The sequence below is a fragment of the Microtus pennsylvanicus genome, chromosome X (assembly GCF_037038515.1).
Source record: "Microtus pennsylvanicus isolate mMicPen1 chromosome X, mMicPen1.hap1, whole genome shotgun sequence".
NCBI lineage: Eukaryota > Metazoa > Chordata > Mammalia > Rodentia > Cricetidae > Microtus > Microtus pennsylvanicus.
In genome coordinates this window covers 85218746-85241446 of record NC_134601.1, presented here as the reverse complement: position 1 = coordinate 85241446, position 22701 = coordinate 85218746, and the positions used below count along the sequence as shown (strand labels likewise).

Genomic DNA, 22701 nt, shown 5'->3' with positions numbered 1-22701 from the left:
CTGGGGAAAAGAATAGCTCGAGTACCTAGCACAGGCAGGGAAGCAGGCTTTCCCCCAGACCCAGAGAGGAGTCAGACACCGGGCTCCAAACCTGTGTGAGGATAAGTTACGGTGGCTTTCAGCCAGGACCCTGGCCGTGATTTGTTAAAGCAGTGATGGGAAACTAATATTCAAGAAACATTTTTGAATGGTTGATATTCTTTTACAGTTCCATAAAAGAGATAAAGACACAGAAATTCCCTACAAAGTGGAAAAAGCCTAAAAGCCTTGAAAACGCTCCAAGGAGCCTTGGCTCATTTTCCCCTTGCTTCGCTTTCTCCCTGACTTGGGCCACCTTGGGGAGTGGCAATGCCATTTACCGCTTGTCCAAGGCGTGTTGAAAGCTGTTAGTCTCCTGTTGTCACACTGGAACTCTATATGGGGGACATAGCCAGGGCTGTCAATTGCTGAAGTGCAGTCCCCTGCAGCCCTCCTGCATGTCATACAGGAGGAGAGAGGGCCTCCTCATGGAATTCTGACAGCAATTAGAAGCCGCTTTAAACTGTAGTCCTTTACTGTATATTGTTTTGTGTTCTTTTATAATCATAGCATATATTGGAGTCTTAGCACCAATCTCTTAAAATCTTTAATGGTAGTGATATTATGTCTCTGAATTTTTCAGGATACTAGACATTCCCAGAGTAGTTCAGAGCCAGGTGGTAGTGGCACACACCTTTAATCCTAGCACTCAGGAGGCAGAGGCAGAAGCAGGCAGATGTCTGTGACTTTGAGGCCAGCCTGGTCTACAGAGTGAGTTCCAGGACAGCCAGGGCTATACAGAGAAACCCTGTCTAGAAAAACCAACAGACTAACCAACCAACCAAACATCAGCCATCTGGGTAGGGGAAGGCAAGGAGTGTTTCCTTGTGCTTCCTCTTCAGGCCATAAACAGCTAGGTGAACCTGTCTGTCTAGCTCTACTGATTACTGACTGGGATATTACCACGGCCATGCTCATATTTGATACAGTCAATGAACACAGAACAATGAGACTATGTGCTTTCTACCTTCTACTTTCAATGGCCAAAGATTACTAAAAACTTAAGAAATTGTATAGTAGACAACATATATTAAACATGTATGTATATGTGTCTATACACATATATAAGCAAAAATATATTACAACAGTGTCAAAGTCTTAGAAAGTAGCTCAGTGGTAGTATACTTGCCTGGAATGTGGGTTTCATCCTCAGCACTGGGGAAAAGGAAGCAAAAATAATTAATTCTGCTACAGAGTAGGAGGAATACCAAGAACACCACGAAGGTGACAGTTAAACTGTTCCTCAAAGGAGAAGCAGCTTTCCAGGAGAAGAGGTGTGGTGGGTATTCTAGAAAAGCGTGGGAAAGCTCGGGAGTTGTAAAAGGAAGAATGAGTGAGGGCAGGGAAGGGCTGGGGGCTTGGTGGGGAGGAGTAAGTCTAGGCTGTGAGGCTGAGCGCAGGAGTGTCTGGACTTGTACGTTATATGCAAAGGGCAACTGATATGCCTAGTATATATATAATACATGCGAAGTACACCTCCACATTGAAAATCTGCAATGCAAAGAGGATGTGTTTGTTACGGAATTATTACACAAAGAACTAAAAATGGGGGTCTGGAAAGATGGCTCAGCGGTTAAGAGCACTGACTGCTCCTCCAGGGGAAATGGGTTCATTCCCAGCACCCACATGGCAGCTCACAACTGTAGGTAACTCCAGGATCCAACACCCTCTTACAGGCAACATACAGGCAAAACACCAATAAGGAACTAAAAAACAATGATCAATATTAGTTTGGAAGGGATGGTGTGTAAAAATAAATATGTGTACACAAACACACACACACACGTTTCAGTTTGGTTTTTCAAGACAGGGTTTCTCTATGTAGCCTTGGTTGTCCTGGAACTCACTTTGTAGACCAGGCTGGCCTTGAACTCACAGAGATCTGCCTGCCTCTGCCTCCAGAGAGCTGGGATGAAAGGCATGTGCCACTGCCACCTGGCATGTAATTATATTTTAATTAAATAAATAAAAGAAAACAGGGAAAACCCCTCAGTTGTATAGCCCAGTGTGATAGTACATATCCTAGCACTCAGGAGACTAGGGCAGGAGGAGGCCTGTGCATCTGAGGCCAACCCGAGACACAGAGTGAAACCCTGTCTCAGAAATGCCAATAATGATAACAAACAAAACAAGTTTTATGAAACATGTGAACTGGGGGTTGGAGAGATGACTCTGTGGTTAAGAGCACTTGTTGCTTGTGCAGAGGACCTCAGTTCAATTCCAGCACCCACATGGTGTCTCACAACCATCTGTAGCTACAGTTCCAAGGGATTTAGTGCCTCCTCCTAACTTCTGAGGACACCAGGCACGCACACTGTACACATACATGCATGCAGGGACAACAATCATATACATATTATAAATCTAGAAGAATAAAAATGTGAATTTGACAAATTGCAGTGCCAACTCTGTTTTCTTATTCTTTTCTTCCATTGATTAGAAGCAACCCAAATGCTGATTCTTCAAGAAACAAATCATTATCCTTCCTGGACTAAAAATACACAGTGGGTCCACTATGAGAGCAGCTAGTTCTGATCCTCTTTTTTAGAAAACAGCTCTACTGCTTATCCACACAACCAATTTTAAAAGATTCTTACCATCATGCAGAAAAGCTCTCCACTCCTCAGCAGTCACTACTCTCTGTCTCTTCCAGTACCCAACACTGCCCTGGGTGCCAGGATAGATGTATCTCTTGTGGATAATTCATACAAACAGAGCCTATAATTTGTAGTCTTTCTGGTTAGCTTCTTCTTAACACAGTGTTTTCTACCACTGAGCGATGGCTCTTGCCCCTCATTCCTTGACTGCGAAACAAATACCCCACTGTGTGAATATAGCTCATTATGTTCATGCATTTGCCAGTTAATATGTATTTGAGCTGTTTCCACATTTTGGCCACATTTAACATTGGCACATAAACTGTGTGGACATCTATCTTTTGTGTTTTTACAGTGAGAGGTGGGGTGGGAGAAGAGACCCTTTTAAGAATCTCATTTCTGGGTCATATGATAAATCTATATTTAATAGTTCTCTTTTTTTTTCAGACAGGGTTTCACTGTGTAACAGTTCTGGAACTCGCTCTGTAGACGAGGTTGACCTCAAACTCACAGAGATCCACCTGCCTGAATGCTGGAATTAAAGGCATGTGCTACCACCGCTTGGCCAATAATCTGTACTTAACTTTGGCAGGACTACCAAACTGTTTTCCAAGTGCCTATACTATTTTAGAGCCACTCATTCATATATGAGGGTTCCAACTTCTCCATGCTCCCGTGAATGCCTGTCGATACTTTTTTTCAATTGCAACTACCCTACTGGGTATGAAGAAGTGCATTTCTCTAATGAATTACTATGTCAAACATCTTTTATGCCACTATTGGTGATCTGCATGTCATCTTTGGAAAAGCATCTATTCATATCCTTTGTAGATGTTTCAACTATTCTTTTTATTGTTAAATTGTATCAGTTATATATAATTTTCTTGGCTATAAGAACTTGCAAATGTTTTCTCCCACCCCCACTATATTGATTATCTTTCTACTTATTTAAAGATATCATTTGTAGCCCAAAAGTTTTTCTTCTGCTCTTGAGATAGAGTATCATTCTGTGGTCCAGGCAGGTATTGAACTGGAAATCCTCCTGACTCAGCATCTCAGAGCTAGGACTACAGGCCCATATTACCATGGCCATCAAAATTTGTTATTCATTTATGATATTAAGGATTGAATCCAGGGCCTTGCATGTGCTGGGCAAATGCTCTACCACTGAGCTATATATAAGCCTGTCTTTTATTTTTTCAGGTAGGGTCTTGCTAAGTTGCAGCTTGAATTACAAGTCTGCGCCACTATACATGGCAATCTTTTTCTTTTGCTAGTTGTAGGGTATTGTTTGTTTGTTTGTTTTGGTGTTCTGAGAAACCACTTTCCCTCCCAAGGTCATGCAGATTTACTCCTAAGTTGTTTGCAGAGAGTCTTAGGTTTGGGTCTTTGATTTATTTCAAGTTAACTTTAATATAAAGTGTAAATTAAGATTCAACATCATTCTTTTTCAAGTGATATCTAGTTATTCTAGCATTATGTGTTCAAGAGACATTGATTTTCTTCGTTTAATGGTCTCAATACCATGACAAATATCAAATGACCATGGATATGTGTTTGTTTGCGGAGGTTTGTTTAGTTTTTGGCTTTTCTGGTAGAGATTGAACCCAGAATCTTCCACATGTTATTCAAGTATTCTACATCTGAGCTGTTTACCTGGCCATGTATAGGTTTCTTTTATTGTTTTGAGACGGGGCTTTGGTAAGTAGTCAGGCTAGTTTGCAGTTTCTTATCTAGCCTAGGCTAGCCTGGAATTCACTATGTAGCCCAGGCAGTTCTCAAGTCTAATCTTCCTGCCGCAGCCTCCTGAGCACTGGAGTGAGAGGACTGTACCAACACACCTAGGTGAGGTTTGTGCAACTCTTTCCCCTCCATTCATATGCCAGCGGCAGGCTGCTCTTATTACTGCAGTGTGCAGTCTTTCACCTTTGTTCTTTTCAGGACCATTTTAAATATTCTGCATCCTCTGTAAGCCCACATGCATTTTAAGATCATGCTAATTTTTGGAAGGAAGACCAGGTTTCACTGCTAACCAGTTAAAGAAAAGATATACCAATTATCTAAAATGTCTTCCAGAAGGTGGAAGCAACAAAGGAAATACATCCCAGCTCATTCATGAGGTCAGTATTATTATCTTGGTAACACAAAGACATCACAAAAAAAAAAAAACCCAAAACCACAGACTGACGTCCCTTATAGACATAAAAATACTCAACAAGTATTGGGAGATGATTATATTCCTTAAGCAAGTGGGATGTATCCCAGGAAAGTGTTTGGTTTAACATCTGCAAAACAACAAAATTTACCATTTCAATAGCATCAAGGACTGAAACCAAGTCATCGTTTCAGTAGATCCAGAAAAAGCATTTGACAAAATCCAATCCAATCCACATTACAAATACTCATTAGGAGTGGGATATATCCTTAGCTAGGTAAGAGGAACCTACAAAACTCGCATCTAGCATCGTACTTAAGACAACGGAAGACTGGGTACTTTCTTCACAGGACAGGGCAGACCAAGGATGCCCGCACTCACCACTTCTGCTCAAGACTCCCCTGTTGGATCTAGCCAGGTAATTAGACAAGAAAAAGAAAACCAGGGCCAGAAAGATGGCTCAGCAGGTGTAGACATGTGTTGCCAGGTCTGATGGCCTGAGTTCAACCCCTGGGTCCCACTAAGTAGAAGACCAACTCCCACAAGTTGTCCTCTAGTCTCCACACGAATGTGGCAGCATACCCCCCGAAAGAATATATGTAAAAACTTAAACCCCAAAAGCTCATAGTATTTCTGTACAGTAGCAAGAGTAAAATCAGAAAATCCTATTTACAATAGTGCCAAAAGAATAAGATCCATGGGTCTACATCTTAAAAAGGGAAAGGATATAATATGAAAATTGCAAATGTTGAAACTATAATCCAAATAAATGGGGGAAAGTTATAATTCCTGAATGCACATTCTCAAACGGCCTGCCCTTGCAGTTAGCGATGGTGGTTCCAGAACTTGGTGGATGTCGATTATGATCTGAAAAGATAAAGAGAATTGCCGCTGCTTTCTCTGATGCGGAGGATGCCCTTTTAGGAGTGCAGGCACATCAGACGTTTCGGGTGCTTAGCTGTAATTAATGAGCTAGAAGCCCTGTAACCCTTTTAATATTTCTGTCTACCATTTTCTACAGAACTGCAGTTGTTGAACCTCCTGTGAATTTCCATGGCTGTTGCCAGGTCAGGACAAAGCCACTTTCCTAGCTGTAGCCGTGGCATTGGAGAGAACCCCCACCCCATCCAAGGTTGTGCTTAATAAGGTGCACTCGCATTTTCAAACAAGGTACATTTTATTCCGTTTACTTCCAGTAGCAGCTGATCAAACCTCTTAAGCTGTTCTGGGAATATGGTATTGGTACTTCTATTGTTGCTTCATTAAATGATGCCATTTGTGCCATTATGGGTAATTTCTGCTTGAGAGCAGGAATGGTTACAAGAGATCAGCAGCGGGGGGAAACTCAACTGATTGGTCAGGGGTGAGGCGGACCAGAGATGGAAAGTAAGATGGCTTTCCCAGAAATTAGCAACGGCCAATTTTTCTCTGTTATTTGCTCTTTTAAAAACATCCTTTGCCCATCTAATTCTAATATGTAGTGCCTGGCTCTTCTCTCTAGATAGCGCTTGCTATCCTGCTTTTATGCTTTCTCTTACACGCACATCCACACAGCTCGTGTGGCATTACACAAAACACGGAAACCAAAGTCCCTGAAACCCTTTCTTTAGTTTATGTGAGTGTATAGACTAGTTATTTGATGTCTGCATTTTCCAAGTAGTAATACCAAGATATGCTTCGCGGTAGATGTGTTGCTGAAGAATCATGCGATAGCTGATGTTGTCAATCAATCTTGAACTAGTCAGGGATGTTAAGTTAAGGTAGTCAGTAGGGGCGTGCAGTCACAACCAAGAGTCCCTCTATAAAATGAAGGTTTTCGACTATATTTTTGTATCTATCCTTTGGCAAGCAGCACATCACTTTATTTCCAGAATTTCCTTAAGTTGAAGCACACCTGCACTTGGTCTTTAAAGACAGTGCCAAACCACCATCGGAGCATAATTGCTTGCTTTCCTAGCTACCGGGTATAAGGGTTTAGAGAATGGGACTGGGTGTGGTAGTGCATGTCTTAAAATTTTTAATTAATTTTTTCATACAATATATTTTGATCATATTATTTCCTTTCCCCCAACTCCTCCTAGCTCTTCCTGCCCTGTCTACTCATCAATCTTCATATTCTTACTATGGATACTATATCTTACTGGTGGATACTATATTAGCCTTGTCTCTTGAAACAGCTATGCCATAATAAGCTTTATTGTTTTTGTTCAATGAACTGAGAGTAATCATTGTTTCCTGCATAATAAATATTTTCCCCATGGTAAGGCACAACAGCCATAAAAACAAAACAAAACAAAATATTAAAATCAAAACAAACAACCCAGTAAGACAAAAATACACCAAAATATACCCAAAAATCATGAAGTCCATTTTGGGTTGGCCAACATTCCTGGGCCTGCCCTGGAGTGTGGCTGATGGGTCCAACGGCACTGCATTGGAGAAAACGGCCTTTCCCTTGCCCAGAAGATACCAACTGCAAACAGTTTCTTGGTGAGTGGTGGGACTTTGTGTCCACTCCCCCTTTCCAGTGCTGGGACTTCGCTTTATACCTGTGCAGGTCTTGTGTGCGCTGTCACACCTCTAAACCCAGCACTTGGGAGGCAGAGGCTGCTGGATCTCTGTGCGTTCAAGGCCAGCCTGGTCTACAAAGTGAGTTCCAGGACAGTCAAGGCTACATACAGAGACCCTGTCTTACACACCCGCCCTGCCCCCTCAAGATCTATGGAAGGAAAGATAAGGGAATGTATCGTTGTAAGGTAGGAATGGTTAATATATTAAAAATTCCAGTGTTTCCATATCTAATGTCCAAACCTTGCTGTGCTATTTTCTAAGGACTCTTTCCTGACCCCTCTTCACTACCCCTGCAGGGCAGTTGACATGGCTGTCAAATGCACAGCACTGTGGGAACTGACTCAATGGCTTTTACAGATCAGGTTTTAATATTTACAACTGATTGTTTCCTCTACCAAAGGCAAATGAAAAACCAGAGCTCGTTCTGTTACTTTAGTTCCCATTTATGCTCAGCAAGCCTTAGAGGTGTACATGTTGTACAAACGTAAGCTAGAAACCGGGATAGGAACCAAGAAACCTAGGTCTCTGCTTCGTTTGCTTTTCTACCATAAAATTCCTAATCGAACTTACTGCCTTCAACACAAATGTTAGCACAATATATCTAAAAGGCATTTATAAAAATAAAAATAATACCTATTCTAATTATATACTTCATATTTTTCTTTCAATAAGACCCCAATTCTGATTTAATACAGCTAGATAATCAGTTATGTGCACACCTGCTTCTTACCACACAAAATATGCATGTACACAAAACGCATGCACCTGATCATGGGAAATCAGAAATTAGTCCCACATAGTGGATTTTCTTTTAACCACCCACTTGACATTTATAGTCCACTTTAAGGGCTCCGAGCCTAGAATTGGCAGCTCTAGGAACAGTGAGATCAGTCTGTCTACAGTTGTTCCCAACCTTTTTTGGCTCTGGTACACCTACACTTGCTTCCAAAAATATACCCCACAGTCTGGTGCTCAATGGAATGAAAATCTTCCCTGAGCTATTAGAATATAAAACAGAGTAGGCAATGGCCATAGTTCTGCATTTCCGGGTACTCAACAACACAGTGAGGCAAAGCAGCGTGGAAAGGCACACCACTGGCCCAGCACCTGCACAAAGAGGATTTTCGGCTGTTTGGCTTTTCCCCCAGCTATTTTACAGCAGACTTACATTTATCAGTCTACACCCACCGGCTTGACCTTCCTTGAGACTGAGGATCTAGTTTTAGAGAGATGGCTGGCCAAGGGAAATGGTGTGGCCAGTAGTGTCATTCAAGCATATGAAAACTAATGGGTTTATACAAGGATGAAAATCATGGTTTGGCCTTTATCTGTAATATATTGTCACTGCCCGAGTTACAGATAATGCCTGGAAGAAAACCAATTTTTAATCAGAAATAAAAAAATGCAATTGAGGACATAACACAGATAAATCATTTAATCTCAGACCTGCGTTCAATATTGAGCCTATTCCAAGTTGCACCTAATAAGAGTCAAAGATCCTTTATTAATCTGAGCATTCAGAAACGTCCATAAAATTTTTTTCTTGGGAGTTAAATCCCAACGATTTATGCCATAATTCATGTGATTAGCATGCATTTCTTAAGTTTTCTTAAATTTTGCTATTGCTTATTATAAAATTTCTTTGCTTTTGAGGGCAAACAGAAGTCTTTGAAGTTAATTGACATCACTTTCTTTATGGATATAAATACACCTTCTAGTAAGTTTACTGCAAGAGAGTTCTGGTCAGGACATTAAAATAAGCATTTAGCAACCTCCACGATATTGCTGTGATCAGTGGTTCTCAACTTTCTGAATGTTGAAACCCTTTAATAGAGTTCCTCACGTTGTGGTGACCCCAACCACAAAATTATTTCATTACTACCCCATAACTGTAATTTTGCTACTGTTATGAATCATAATGTAGATATGTGATCTGTAGGCTATCTGACAGGAGACTCCTGTGAAAGGGTCCCCAACCCCCAGGTTGAGAACTGCCGACCTACATTAAACGGTCATATCTCTTACAAAGAAGAATATATTGGACAGAGCCACGTGTTGTCCCACAGCTTTCCTTAACATAATATTCTGCTCTAACTTGCCTTCAATATTCCCTATATTATCAGTAAGATAAAACTCAGCTTTGAGGAGAGCGGGGGAGATGGCTCAGAGTTTAAGAGCACTGGCTGCTCTTTCAGAAGACTCTGGTTCAATTCTCAGCACCCACATGACAGCTCACAATTATCTGTAATGCCAGTCCTGGGGGGCGGGAGGGGGAATCTGATGCCATCTTCTGGCCCTTTCAGGTACTGCATGTATGTGATGCACAAAAATATGCAGGCAAAATATGCATAGACATAAAATAAAAATAAAAGCCCAAATAGCAAAGAAGTATGTCTTTAATCTAAGTGCTCAGGAAGCAAAGGCAAGTGGATCTCTGAGTTCGAGGCCAGCCTGGTCTACAGAGGGAGTTCCAGGACAGTCAGGGCTGTTATACAGAGAAACCCCATCTCAAACCCCCCTCACCACCAAAAAAAAAAAATAGAAAAGAAAACAAGGGTTCTTACTATTCTGACATTAGAAAATATAGAAAGTAAACGATCAACAAATTAGAAATATATATTTTGAATATGCATCTACAGTTTCCATTTAACTTTCCTGAGACAAGGCGGTAGCATGAGTCTGCAGACTGTGGATAACAGAAAGGCTTTCTCTAGAGAGAACACTGGATTTACAAATCACAAACTAAGGATATTCACCCTCCTTTTGCAAGGAGCAGTTTCAGGAACTGTTCCGAATTAAAATAAAAAGAGGTGCTAAGAGGAAAAAAAAAAGAAAAGAATAGTTGTATTTCTTGTTCTCCTTGAAAATATTCCATTAAATAGACTATGTCATAGATAAAAATATTTGTACTTCTGAAAACTGAAAATCATGAAAACAAAGTATGCGATGCATTGGCAGCCAAGTAGAGCCTGGGCAGTCCTGATGACGCCCCAGGGGGCCTGGGTGCGCTCCTAGCAGGAAAGCAAAGGGCACGAGGGAAAAGGAGCTGAGATCTGAATCAGCTCCTGATTGCAGGTCACACAGATGCATTAGTGTGGTTCCTTTGCTGTACCAAGTGTGCTGCCATGCTTGTGTCAAGCATGTGACAAGCAAAGGAAACTGTGGCGTGTTCAGGAAGTCTGTAGTAGCTGTTCATTTTTAAAATAATATTTTTTCTAGTAAGTCAAGTTTATTAAAAAGTTCTATTTCTTAGCCCAATTGAAATTATTCTATTAATAAAAAATCTACAATACTGAGGGCTTAACTCATAGGCCTAGATTAAGGGCAGTAAAAGACTTCAACCATGAGCTGCCAACAGGTCAAGGACTCTACATTCCTCAGGAATCCAGCTCGGCCACAAATCCAGAAACTGAAATCCTTTCCGCAAATTTCAATGGGATCAATGATTATAAAGACAATAAAGCAGGCTGTTAAACTTTGCTCATCCCAAACAACTCTCTAGCCCTAAAGCGCATCGTAGACAGCAGGCTTCTCAAGCAATGCAATCTCTGTGTGCAGAAGTAAAGCTAATAATTTCCACGGACTCAAACAAGCTCAGGGAGTCAGGGCCTTTATCAGCTGTCTGCCCTTGCAGGGGGAGGGCGTGCACAGGTCAGCCCAGCTTTAAAGACTCTCGGCCCAAGTACCCAATTTACCCAATGGTCTGACACTAGCATTTTTGCAAGTAAACAAACTCCATGACCATTGCTCTTCTTGCCTAATGATTCTTTAAGAACAAAGTTCCACGAATAGCATATCTACCGGTAGCTTAGGAACTGATGCATGAATTCTCAAGGGACATTCCGGCCACAGTAATTAGTAAATTAGTAATTAGTAAAACAGATTTCAAGGTGACAATGTGTTGATTCCAAACAGTCATACTTCCATTAAAATTATAACTATTTATTAAAGACACATGAAAAAAATCAGTTCAGGAGAAGACTAAACTGATGAAAGAGCGTAGATGAAGACGGGATGGATACATAGAAAAGCCAATGCCTGGAGTATGAGTTCATCGAGAACACTCTTGCTGAACCTTGCACTCCCTCTAGTGGTTCCTTCATTAAAATGCAACACTTATGTAACAGCTCAGCGGGTTAATGTTTCATGAAATCAACTACACTCCGACTGCTTATCTAACTTTGGGATAATCTCTCTAATCTCTCTCTCACCCCTGCCCCTCTCCCCAACCTCAACTTCCCTTTCCTCCCCTCCCCACTCTTTCTGTTCTGATAATTTCATTCAGTCTGTTAAGAGATTACCATTGATTCAGTCAACATATACTGAGAGCCTACGATGATAAGGCATTTGCTAATCTTACCAGTTTAATTACTTCATTTTCTATTTCCTAAACATTGACAATCAATAACTTGACTGGTAGCACTCGCACCCATGGCTGGAAATTCGTATTTCCTCCTTTTCTTTCTGCCGTCTATTCCAACTTTCACGCTCATTTGTCTCTGCAAACATTTTCACCGGGGATTTGCTATACGCTAGGTACAGTTCTAGGCAGTGGAGCTACAGGCACGAATAGAAAGGCCACACAGAGAAAATGCTATGAGAGGACCTTAAGGGAATGAGGTGGCATTCTTTGAATGAGGAGGAAGAGGGGACAGCAATGGGAAAGGCCTGGGGACTAGCACAAGGAGTCCAGTGGCTAGACAACCCTGAAGGAAGGAAGAGATTAATAGTTTTACCAAGGAACGGAGACAGGAGTATTTGGTAGGGATGAACAGACCACAGCATGATGGGCTTTTTTTTGCTTTTGCTCTACATCAGACAGGGAGGCAGCCAGCCAATGCAGCAGAGGAATGATGGAATCTAACTTATTTTGCAAAAGGATCACTGTGGCTGTCCTGAGAACAGACAAAAGGGACAAAGCTAGAAGCAAGAACACTAGCTGGGGAGCTGCTGCAATAAACCAAGAGAAACATTAGTAGCTCGCATGAGAGATGTCAGGCAGGAGGTAGAAGGACATGACAGATTCTGGACATCTGAAGACAGAATTACTTTCCTTTGAAAAATCATCTAAGAGATTGGATGTGAATCATGAATAGAAAGAGTCAGGAATGACTCCAACATATTTGGCTTCTATGGCCTCAAGGATGGCGTAGTTTTATTTTGAACATACTGAGTTCAGGATGTCAACTCGATACCCAACAATCAATTTACACTTGACCATCCATTCTCTATCCTAGGCAGTCACTTTTGAGGGGCAGGGGACTCCCTTAGCTTAGGGTTCCCCTTGGAGCACTTTGCCGGTTATCTCAGCACAGTACAGGGGGTTTCTCTTCAGTAGTGCTGATCTAGTCATATTACTCACTCCTGCTGCCTTCGCAGCACCAACCTGTCTAACTAACTAACTAGGACATTATCTTTCAACTCAGCTTCTCTACAGCTTTCGGGATTCGGGCAGAATGAAGGCAGATACTTGGCCAGAGTATCACACAAATGCACTCTATCTGGGTTACAGATAGTCTTTGTTCCCCTCGGAAACTTCATGAACCAGCCCTTCACAGAACACATTTCTCTTAGCATGCTTGTGTTCCAAGTTACCGGAACAGCCCATTAAGTTCTACTTCCGGCATTGAACAGCCTTTCTAAACCCAAAGCACGGGACGTGTCCACATTCCAGCCACAAACAGTTGCAAAGGCCCAAGGACCAAGCAGTCAGGTTTATCCCAGCCACGAAGCATGTCCTGGTACCAATTTCTGCCTTAGTTCCTTTTCCCGATGCTGTGATAAAATCCTCTGACAAAAGCAACAAAAAGGGAAGGAGGTGGTTATTTTAGCTTAATTCCAGGTCACAGACCATCATGGCATCAGGAGCTTGAAGCATCTAGTCTCCTTACATCCTATCAGAAGAGGAATGAATGCATGGCTGCTTCCTAGTTCCTGTTCTCCAGGTAACAGTCCAAGATCCTCTGGGAATGTTCTGTTCACAGGTAAGAGAGGTCTTCCTATGTCAATTAATGTAACCAAGATAACCTCACACAGGCATGTCAGAAGCCCATCTATCTCCCAGACGAGTCTACTTCCTGTCAAACTGATAAGGTGTTACAACGTTAACCATTACAGCACCTCTCTATTTTGATGTGTAAGCATGCATGCATGTGTGTGGACAACACGTATGGAGGTCCAAGGTTGACATCTGAAGTTTTCCTCGTTCTTCTCCGCCTTACTCACTGAAGCATGTTTCTAAATTGAACCCAGGAGCTCACTGATACAGGCTAGCCAACTTGCTCTGTGGATCCTGTCTCTACCTTCTGAGCCCTAGAATTACAAGTGGGCTGCCACCTCCACATTGTATTTACATGGTATCTTCATGTTTTGACACCAAGTGCTTTATCCACTGAGCCATTAGCTTCAATGTGCTTTTAGATCACTGTTTCCAGTTTCAGCTGAAAACAACATTTTCCACCTACTTGGGCAAGGAACTCGATATTTTTGCCATTCCCCTTTTTTTATGCTCAGCAGCCAATTAATCACCAAGGGTTGTTTATTTATTTGCTAAATATTGCAGGCTCGTGTTACCCTTATGGCAATCTTCCTGCCTCATTCCCCATATACTGGGAGGACAAGCATGTGCCAAGGAGACTGGCTCCGTCACTGAGTTCTGCTGGTGACGCCGACAAGACCGCTCCAGCCCTCTCTCTCCTTTTCACATCTGTCGTTGCTATCCTTGTTCCTGCTTTCATGACCCCTGAGCTGGCCACTGAGCAGAACACTGTGATCTTTTTGCCTTCGTCAGGAGGAATGAATAGAGGAGTTCAGTTCTTCCAGGGTCAGGAAGTAGGGGTGGAGGAAGGGGCAGGGCCCAAGCAAGAGTATAATTCACTCCCAGTCCTGGTACTTGGGCCTTAAATAAAGGGACTACCAGACTCACACTTGAGAGAGTGCTAACGATTGGGGTGAGCATAGCTATAACAGGATTATCAGAACAGTGTCCCCTGGGTCCACCAACCTTTCCTCGTCAACACTCTGCCAGTCAATCAGGCAGTAGGCCAATTGTGAACCTGCTAGAAATCTGGCTCTCTGTGATGATACAACTGTTCCCTTAATATCCTATTAAAATAAACAAACAAATGAATAGGAAAAGTAAAAGAACTGCTCTCTCTCAGATTTCAGGTCTATGGGAGCATACTGCAGGGTACAATGTAGCCGCACTACACCATGGGCTAGTGAGAGCTGAGAGGAGCGACCATGGCGGAGGAAGGGCACAAAGGTAAAGGAGATGTTCTGCTGTAGGAGGGCAGTGGGTAGACGACTAAAATTCATTTCCAAGATTTCTGGGCAAGAGTCCTTCAAGTTTGGGCTTGGGGAAGTGGATCTATGCTGAAAGGCAATGTATCTGGTGTCACCCAGCTAGAGACTCCAGTTGGCAGAATTCATATAGAACTTAACAGCACGCACTCTCTGGGGGTTAGTATGTATCAGGAGCTGCTGTTCTTTATAGTCCATGGTTAGTATTCCTTATAATACAATGGCTTCACGAGATAGGTACTATTATCATCACTGCTTAGATGTGAAGAAACTGAGGAAAGAACTTCTAAGCTATTCAAGGTCAATGTAGGAGGCGACAGTGCTGGGATTTAAACCTAGACAGTGTGGCTTCAGAGTCCCCTATGTTTAAGCCTTATGCCTTGTTGGTAAAGACCAACTGAACGTGTCCTTGCGGACTGCATGTATGAGTTGTCTAGGAACTTAACAAACCCTGGTTACTGATGCATAGAGCGGGCATGAAGGAAGTTTGCTGGGGAAGTGTGCTGGAGGGAGTGGTTAGGGATGAACACTGGAGTCTGATCGTGGTGGGCCTGCTGACTCATCCAGCTGCGACTACAGAGCAGTGCTCTGGTACTGCTGAATGGGAAGGAACTCTCAGGGGAAGAAGGTAGCAGCACCTAGTTTGTTCTGGGCGAACAGAAAGAGGGGTCTACCAGTAGTTTAAAGACGTTATAGATGTGGGGAGAGGAAAATCCTCAATGAAGTTCATTCTAACAGCGGTCCAAGTGCCTGGAGGCTACCCTTAGTCTGCTTTATTTCAACTGGAAGGATAACAGAGGCACACGAGAGGTAGGCCAGGTACAAGGCAGATAAAAGATCCTTTGGAGCCAGAGTTCTCAAATAGTATTGACCCTCAAAAGAACCCAGAGAGAAACTGGTTCCAACTGAATGTGTTTATGCTACAGCCCTAGCAGGTCTGATTTAAGAATAGTCACTTTAGGATGAACGCACAGGTAGTTTGCTGATTCTCCATCAGTTTATATGCAAAGTGTGAATAGGCTGTGCGGGCCTGTTGGAAGAGGAACCATGGTTGGGCATGGTGCACCTAGGAACATAAACCTTTGGGCTGTACCATGATCAACTCGAATCTTTGTGTACTATAACATCTGCCTGCTGTCTATGCTATTGCTAGAGGTGAATGACTCCAATGTTAGGCTGGAACCAGTTCCATTGCTTCCTGATAATCTAGTCTCCAAGTCTGCCCTGGTCGCTCCAGAAGGTAATGTTTTGCCTCTTTCCCTTTAAGGAAGCACCTCCCTATCTTCCAAGTGGCCTTGATCACTAAGAGCTCTGGTTATTACTTGGGGCAATAGACCTTGGTTGGGTCCAGCTTCCTAAAGAATTGGTACAAGGACAGGGATCAGAATATCCTGATCCTTCTAAGAGGGGACAATACCCCTACCTCTGCAAGCTGATGACAGTGGAGACTGCAGGTTGTCTTGGCTACTTTTCAATTGCCATGGTAAGACACCATTAAAAAGGCAACTTATAAAGCATTTAATGTGGGCACACAGTTCTAGAAGGTTAGTCTATGACCATCGTGTCAGGGAGCATGGCAGTAATCAGGCATGGCATTGAAGCAGAGACTGAGAGCTTATATCTGATATACAAGCATTGGACAAAAACGAAGAATGTCACAGGCTTTTGAAATCTCAAAACCTGCCCCCAGTGTCCCATCTCTTCCAACAAGGCCACACCTTTTAATCTTTCAAAATAAACAGTTCTACCAAGCATTCAAATATATGAGCCTACGGGGGTTTTTCTCATTCAAACCACCACACAGCCCAAAGTTGAGCAGAAGTAAATGGAGACTTTAAGTTACTGGAAGGTCTTGTGTGTGTGTATGTGTGCGTGCTTGAGAACTAAATAACGTCATCTTAAGGGGATGGATACTGGGGTGCTAAAGATGCAGAGGGACCATGGAGCTGCTGCCGTTTTCAGTCACCTAGGAAACTTCATTTCACAAAGGTTCACATCCAGCTCATGCAAACTCTGGCACACACACAAAAATGTAGTTTGGAGGGAGGCGCTATGTTCATCTCTGCGGAATAAGCCTGGGAAAAGTGCCGCTGTAATCATTGCATTAGCACCTCGCCCAGAGAGCCTAGCATCATATTAGGTGAATTTATAAAAACACTGCCAAGAGAATCACACCTACTCTACGAGGGGCTCAACATCTCATCTGCTGCAGGGAGGCGGGAGTGCTGTACAGGAACTTGCTGTTCATTACCGTTCCTGATCTAGGTAAGGTCTGTGAAGACCATAAACTTAGGAACTGATTAGAAGGTTTCAGATCATGGAAAGGATTTTCTGGATAGTAATTACACTGACAGGATTATACCAACAGAAAGATTCCCCCCCCCCTTTTTTTTTCAGAAAGCAGCTCAAGACCAAGATGAGGAGATAGAGGATCTGATAAAACCTGTTCCAAGGTACTGACCAGACTTTGGTTTTATAGAACGCCTTGATATGAAGCTGAGAGAGCGAGCGAGTGCCTTTGCTGGTAAATCTTGAACAAGGTTTCTAAATCATCACTGCTGTCAGTTTCTTTATTTGCTTCAATGGTGTGAGCTGGACTGTAGCAGAGTGAGAGGCTGGTTAAAAGGGGACTCTCTGCAAGAGTAGGCATGGCGTAGGAGGGCGGAGGCTTGCTGGTAGCCATACCCTGAAATAAAACTCTGATAGGGGTAGTACAATAGTCAAATTTCAGACCAAAGTGGTATAATCAGAAAGGGAAATGCCAGTGTACCAGGCCTGGTCTCAGCTGCACAAGCAGCTAGAGCTACTGAACCAAGGGCTTTGTCTGAGAGGTTGCCTGAGATGCCAGGGTAGAATCCAGTGTGGGTATGGTAAATGACTTTTTAACCAACACTTATTAAATACCATGATCTTTAATGTGATTATCGCATTTAATCCTTATAATCCCATGAAGTGGATATTATTACTACCTGTAATTTATGTGGACGTGGAGGCCCAGAGAGGTAGTAACTGATGGATCTAAGAATTACTGAGGCTCAGAATGGCTGAGAATTCTTAGGTTCTGTGTTCAGAATTAATGGCACTTGGATCCACTATGATAGTGTCTGTCCCAGCTCTACAGGGACCATAGGAACATACCTCATCCACTGGAGGGTAGGGGAGAGTGCCATAGGGACTTAGTTGGTTACTGCTCTAGTGGCCAGGTGACAGTTTTGTTCTGGAGAAACTGGCCCCTGATCAGTTAATATGTATCAAGAGAACAGTTTGGGCTGCCCACTGATTTCCCTGGTACTGTGCTTGTTTTGTAGGTGCCAGCGTGGGAAAGGTCTGAGCAGCAAGAGACAAGGACCCACGGATGAAATGAGGTGTCTGCCTTGGTGGTGAGATGACGTGGCTGTCTTGGGATCCAGATCTCCTTTTCATGTAGTTATCTACATGTTGGTAAGGCTGGAGCTGAGGACAGGTGGGTGGAGGAGAACGTTTGGCTGCCACGGTAACACGTTCTGCTATGTACAGAGCTCTTCGGAGAACTGGGCCTCTAGTACAGTCACTTTGATTTTCTCCATCTGATATATAAAAAGATGGGGGCTCCTGGGACTCCAATTCTTGCAGACTGACCTTAACTAGACAGTAAGTACAAGCTAGAAGCCCGGCTCTGCCAGGCCGCACACAACAAAGCCTTCTGTCTGTCATTCACTGCCCCCTGGTGGAACACACGGGAAACAACAACATCTGGAACAATCGCCAGGACAATGATCTCTTTTTCCTACAGGGGCAGAGGCAAAGATGCTCTATGTGGTCAGGTGGAAGGCTGCAATGCCATGCAGTGAGAGGGAAGAAGACAGAACTGAGGGCTGGAGAAAAGTGTAGCTGAGCTGAAGATGCAGGTCTTATGTGTGCTGTGTTGGGAGCTGAGATTTAGAACCAAATGGAGACAGACATACCAGGTGAAGGGCTGAGGACTAGCTAAAGGGAACAGCCCAATGTCATCTAGACAAATTGAGGAAGTTGAGTCACTGTCCTGTGGCAGGTTCTAATAATCCTCTAGCGCTGTTTACAACGGTAGGGTGAGCTCCATTTTAAGAAAATCTGGATGGAACAAAGTGAGTTCCTAATAGACTGGCCTCAGAAGAATCCGATGACTCAAAGAGGTTCATGGGCAAATGAAATAGAAAAGTGAGTCATTTCACACGGAAGCAGGCAGCCTGACAGGCTTCTCCCCTTGCTCATAGGTAACCCCCACATTCCTGCCACAGTCATCTATGACGACAGCCCAAGCAGGCCTTGAACTTGCAGACTTCCTGCTTTGGCTTCCCAAATAGCTGAGATTACTGGTCTGTGTCACCAGGGGCGATCTCCCAGGCGAAATTAGCACCATTTAACTGTGCGATTCTGTTTTCATCTTCTGTCACTGTCCAGTTTACACTATAGCCCGCCCCCACCTCCGGCAATATGAGCTCTAAGCTGGACCTGAGGCCTCCCTGCTTTTTGGGGTGCTGCTTCACATTCAATTGATGTTGATTTCACGTCTTATTTTATGCTACTCTGCCTCTGCAAATGCTGCTGAGGCTTCCTGATGTACCCTTCCTCTACCTCTTTAGATGCCCAGCCCGGTCCTTTTCACCCTCTGAAGCTTCATCTACCCCCGTACAGATCTTCTCTATAGTACTGCTTCTCAATGATTTTCTCATTACTGTGCCTGGCTCCCACTCCAGGATCCCTTTAAGACAGCTTTCCTTAATCACCTCCTCCTGCCATGAAATTTTAATATGGTAGATACACTGTACATCTGTTTATGTACTGAGTCCCTCTGGACGACTATAAATTACTATAACACTAAAGTTAGTTCACCTTCAGTAATGAATTTTTGCTCCTCCGGGACACCATCACCCATGTGGTGAATGTATGCAAAACAGGGTCAAACACGGCTATTCGAATGTGTCTTTTTGCAGCTCATTTTCACTGTTGCTTTCTGCGGGGAAAGTCATTCTTGAGACTTCCTAATTCTTTGACCCCCCCCCCCCCAGATAGGGTTTCTTTTTGTTGTCCGGTCTGTCTTGGAACTCCCTCTGTAGACCAAGCTGGCCTCAAATTCACAGAGATCCACCTGCCTCTGCCTCCCAAGGGCTGGGATTCAAGGTGTATGCCACCATGCCCAGCTGACCATCCCTTCTCAAAATCTCACCATAGTCTTTTATGACCCACCCCATGTGTGTGTCCTCTGGGGATGGAGTCCAAAGCTTCACACATGGTAACTATGCACTCTACACTGAGATAAACCTTAGTTTCCTTTAATAACTGCCATTCCGCAAGGCTCAATATTTGTTTTATCTCCTCTATTTTATGCATTCTTTCCAGGAGATGTGGTTTATTTCCATAGTTTTATTAACTACCTATGATGCTATTAAATATGAGCCTATCATTTCACTAAAGTGCTTGCCCTTAGCTCCAGTCTCTTGCTGTTATTAGCATGGCCTATAGGCTAGTGGTGGGCAGCCTCACTGAGGGTTTCTGTCAATGGAGATTCCCAGGTTTTGTCCCGGACCTCTTGAACCAGAGTTTGCATTTTAACAAGCTCCTAAGATACTCTGTATGCATACTAAAGATAAAGAAGGCCCAGGGCTGTGTCCTATTACCAGCTCTCTAACGGATACTGTTAATAAGATATAAGCACATTAATCCTCATGTACCTCAACAGAAGAGTCATCTACACACAGAGTCCACGCTGCCCACCTCGTCTATGTCATTTCTATCTACCTGGTCACATTCCTAGCTGTTCTACTAGTAGATGGCTCTTGACTCTATTTCCTCTTCTATGCTAATCACTATTGCTTTCATCTACTCTGAGGTAGATTACCATTGAAGGCCTAGCAGATTTCCTGAGTCACAGCCTCTCTCCCCCGAATTTGTCGGCCAATTACAGTTAGAGATGTATTTCTAAGCTACAAGCCTGAAAGAGATGGAACTCTTGGCTAAATTCCTTTCAGTGACTCTTCAATGTGGAAGTGAGGGTTCTGGCATCCAGAACAGGGTTTAGGAAATCTTTTGAAACTGTAAGGAAAATTAGTGTTGTTTTCATTTTCAAGGGACAAAGAAACAGCTTTCATTAGATTTTCTGAGGTGTTCTAGGACAAAGTCAGTTAAGAACGACTAAAGAAAGGACCAAGTTGACAAAATCCAAACTATTTAGTTTGGCATATAAAGACCCTCCCTCCCTCCCTCCCTCCCTCCCTCCCTCCTCTCTCTCCACCTGTCTGCAGGAGCCCACGCTTCCAGGCTTAAGGACAGACACAGCAGTCCCTATGACTTTTCCATCTCTCTGCTTCTGCACTCCCTTTCTGAAACAACCCTGTAGTTGCACATACCTTCTAAGTGGTAGAGCCCAGATGTGCATCCAGGTCTTACTTCAGAGCTCACAGTCAATTCTACAGTGCCATGACATGTCGCACTCTTAATACTCACAAGTACACCAGATTTCCACCCAAAACAAGTTTCCTGCAATTCTCATGTGTAGATCTCATATATCATAGATATCCTAGGTACGACAATGTATACCAGTGTTGCAGTTCACTAAATTATAATGCCCCATTAATGAGTTACCACAATCGGTATTAAAAAATGCCGCACTAGTCTTTTGCTGATACAGGGAGTTCTCATTTCTGCGCAGCTATTATTTTAGTCCTAGCATTTGCAAGGTTTCAGGACTTCCTAGGAATGCAAAAGCTATGAATGTGTTTGCTAGTGCACTGACCACTTACTATCAGCTTCGACTCAAGCAACCCTCTTAACTCTGCACGAACACCCAGCCCCTCCAGCTGTTCATTTCCAGTCTCCTAGGTCATCAAAACCATCACCTAGCAAATCAACACTAATGTATCACCAAGTAAAGCTATAAATCTTGTATAAAATGCAGGATATCAGGGATTGAGCACACAAAATTGAAAACATCAGTATGGTAAACTAATTCATAACTGAAAAAGAAGAAAATAAATAAGGATCATGATTGTTAAATGTAGTTTGGAAGAGGCTGCTGTGAATACTAAGAAGATTAAGGAGAAGCTTGCAGGAAAACAGGTGAAATCCTTGAATATCCTGGCCCAAATCAGCCCTTAATAACCATGCTGCAAGAATCTCACAGGATCCAACACATCACCTTGAAATACCATGCAATTTTGTTTAAAAAAAATAGACCTTAAACAAAATCCATCAACCCTTGGCATGTTGTTTGTTTACTGGGGGAAGTGCATAGTTTTATACACGCTCATTTGTACGAAACAAGGAAACCAAACTAACGGGGCTTTCTCCTTACTCGGCCTCGCATCCTAATCAGGCTCCAAACACCCCTCCTTTAAAAGGTTTGTGTCCATTTTATGTGTGAGGGTGTTTTTCCCGCATGTGTATACGTGTGTGCCCGGTGCCAGTGAAGGTCAGAAAAGGACACCATATCCCTTATAACTGGAATTATGGACAGTTTTGAGCCACCACGTGGGTGCTAGGAACTGAACCCAGGTCCTGTGCAAGAACAGCAGGTGCTCCGTTGAGCCATCTTTCCACACCCACCTCCCCCGTAGCTCAGGCTGGTCTCAAACTCGCAATCCTCTTGCCTCTGTCTCCAAAATTCTGAGGGTACAGGTATGCACTGCATTGTGACGTTAGTACCCCTTGAAAATGGCTTCACTAGGTGACCACTTGTCTAGTCTCACTTGAAAAATAAGAACCTCCCATATGCTTGTTTCCTTAGCGTATGACATACAGCAAGGGCTTACTGTTTGCTAAATGAATGACTGCAATTGTATCTTCTGCCCCTGACTCAATAGCATACTGAAATATACCAAAATTCTTCAATAAGTCCTCGCCAACACCAGGAAAAAAGCCCTACTCCTTAGCACAAATCACAAAACTTAGTGATGCTGGCCTGACTTGTCCTCATCCTCTGGCCGTCTCACTACTGTGGCTCGCCAGCTGCAGCATACTGCTGCTAGGCTGCCATCAATCCTT

General features: G+C 43.1%; 1 protein-coding gene and 1 long non-coding RNA gene across 5 annotated transcripts in view; one reads left to right on the top strand and one right to left on the bottom strand.

Annotated features, from left to right (window-relative positions):
• LOC142840195 (uncharacterized) overlaps positions 1-22701 on the top strand; it is a 251734-nt gene that overhangs the window by 211956 nt on the left and 17077 nt on the right. For both annotated transcript variants that reach the window (XR_012908907.1, XR_012908908.1), the window contains exons 2-5: positions 13244-13346; positions 14562-14665; positions 17101-17156; positions 18012-18144. This is a non-coding gene — a long non-coding RNA (uncharacterized LOC142840195). The remainder of the gene's footprint in view (positions 1-13243; positions 13347-14561; positions 14666-17100; positions 17157-18011; positions 18145-22701) is intronic.
• Positions 1-22701, bottom strand: part of Hdac8 (histone deacetylase 8) — a 220088-nt gene that overhangs the window by 181952 nt on the left and 15435 nt on the right. The gene's annotated exons all lie outside the window — the stretch shown is intronic.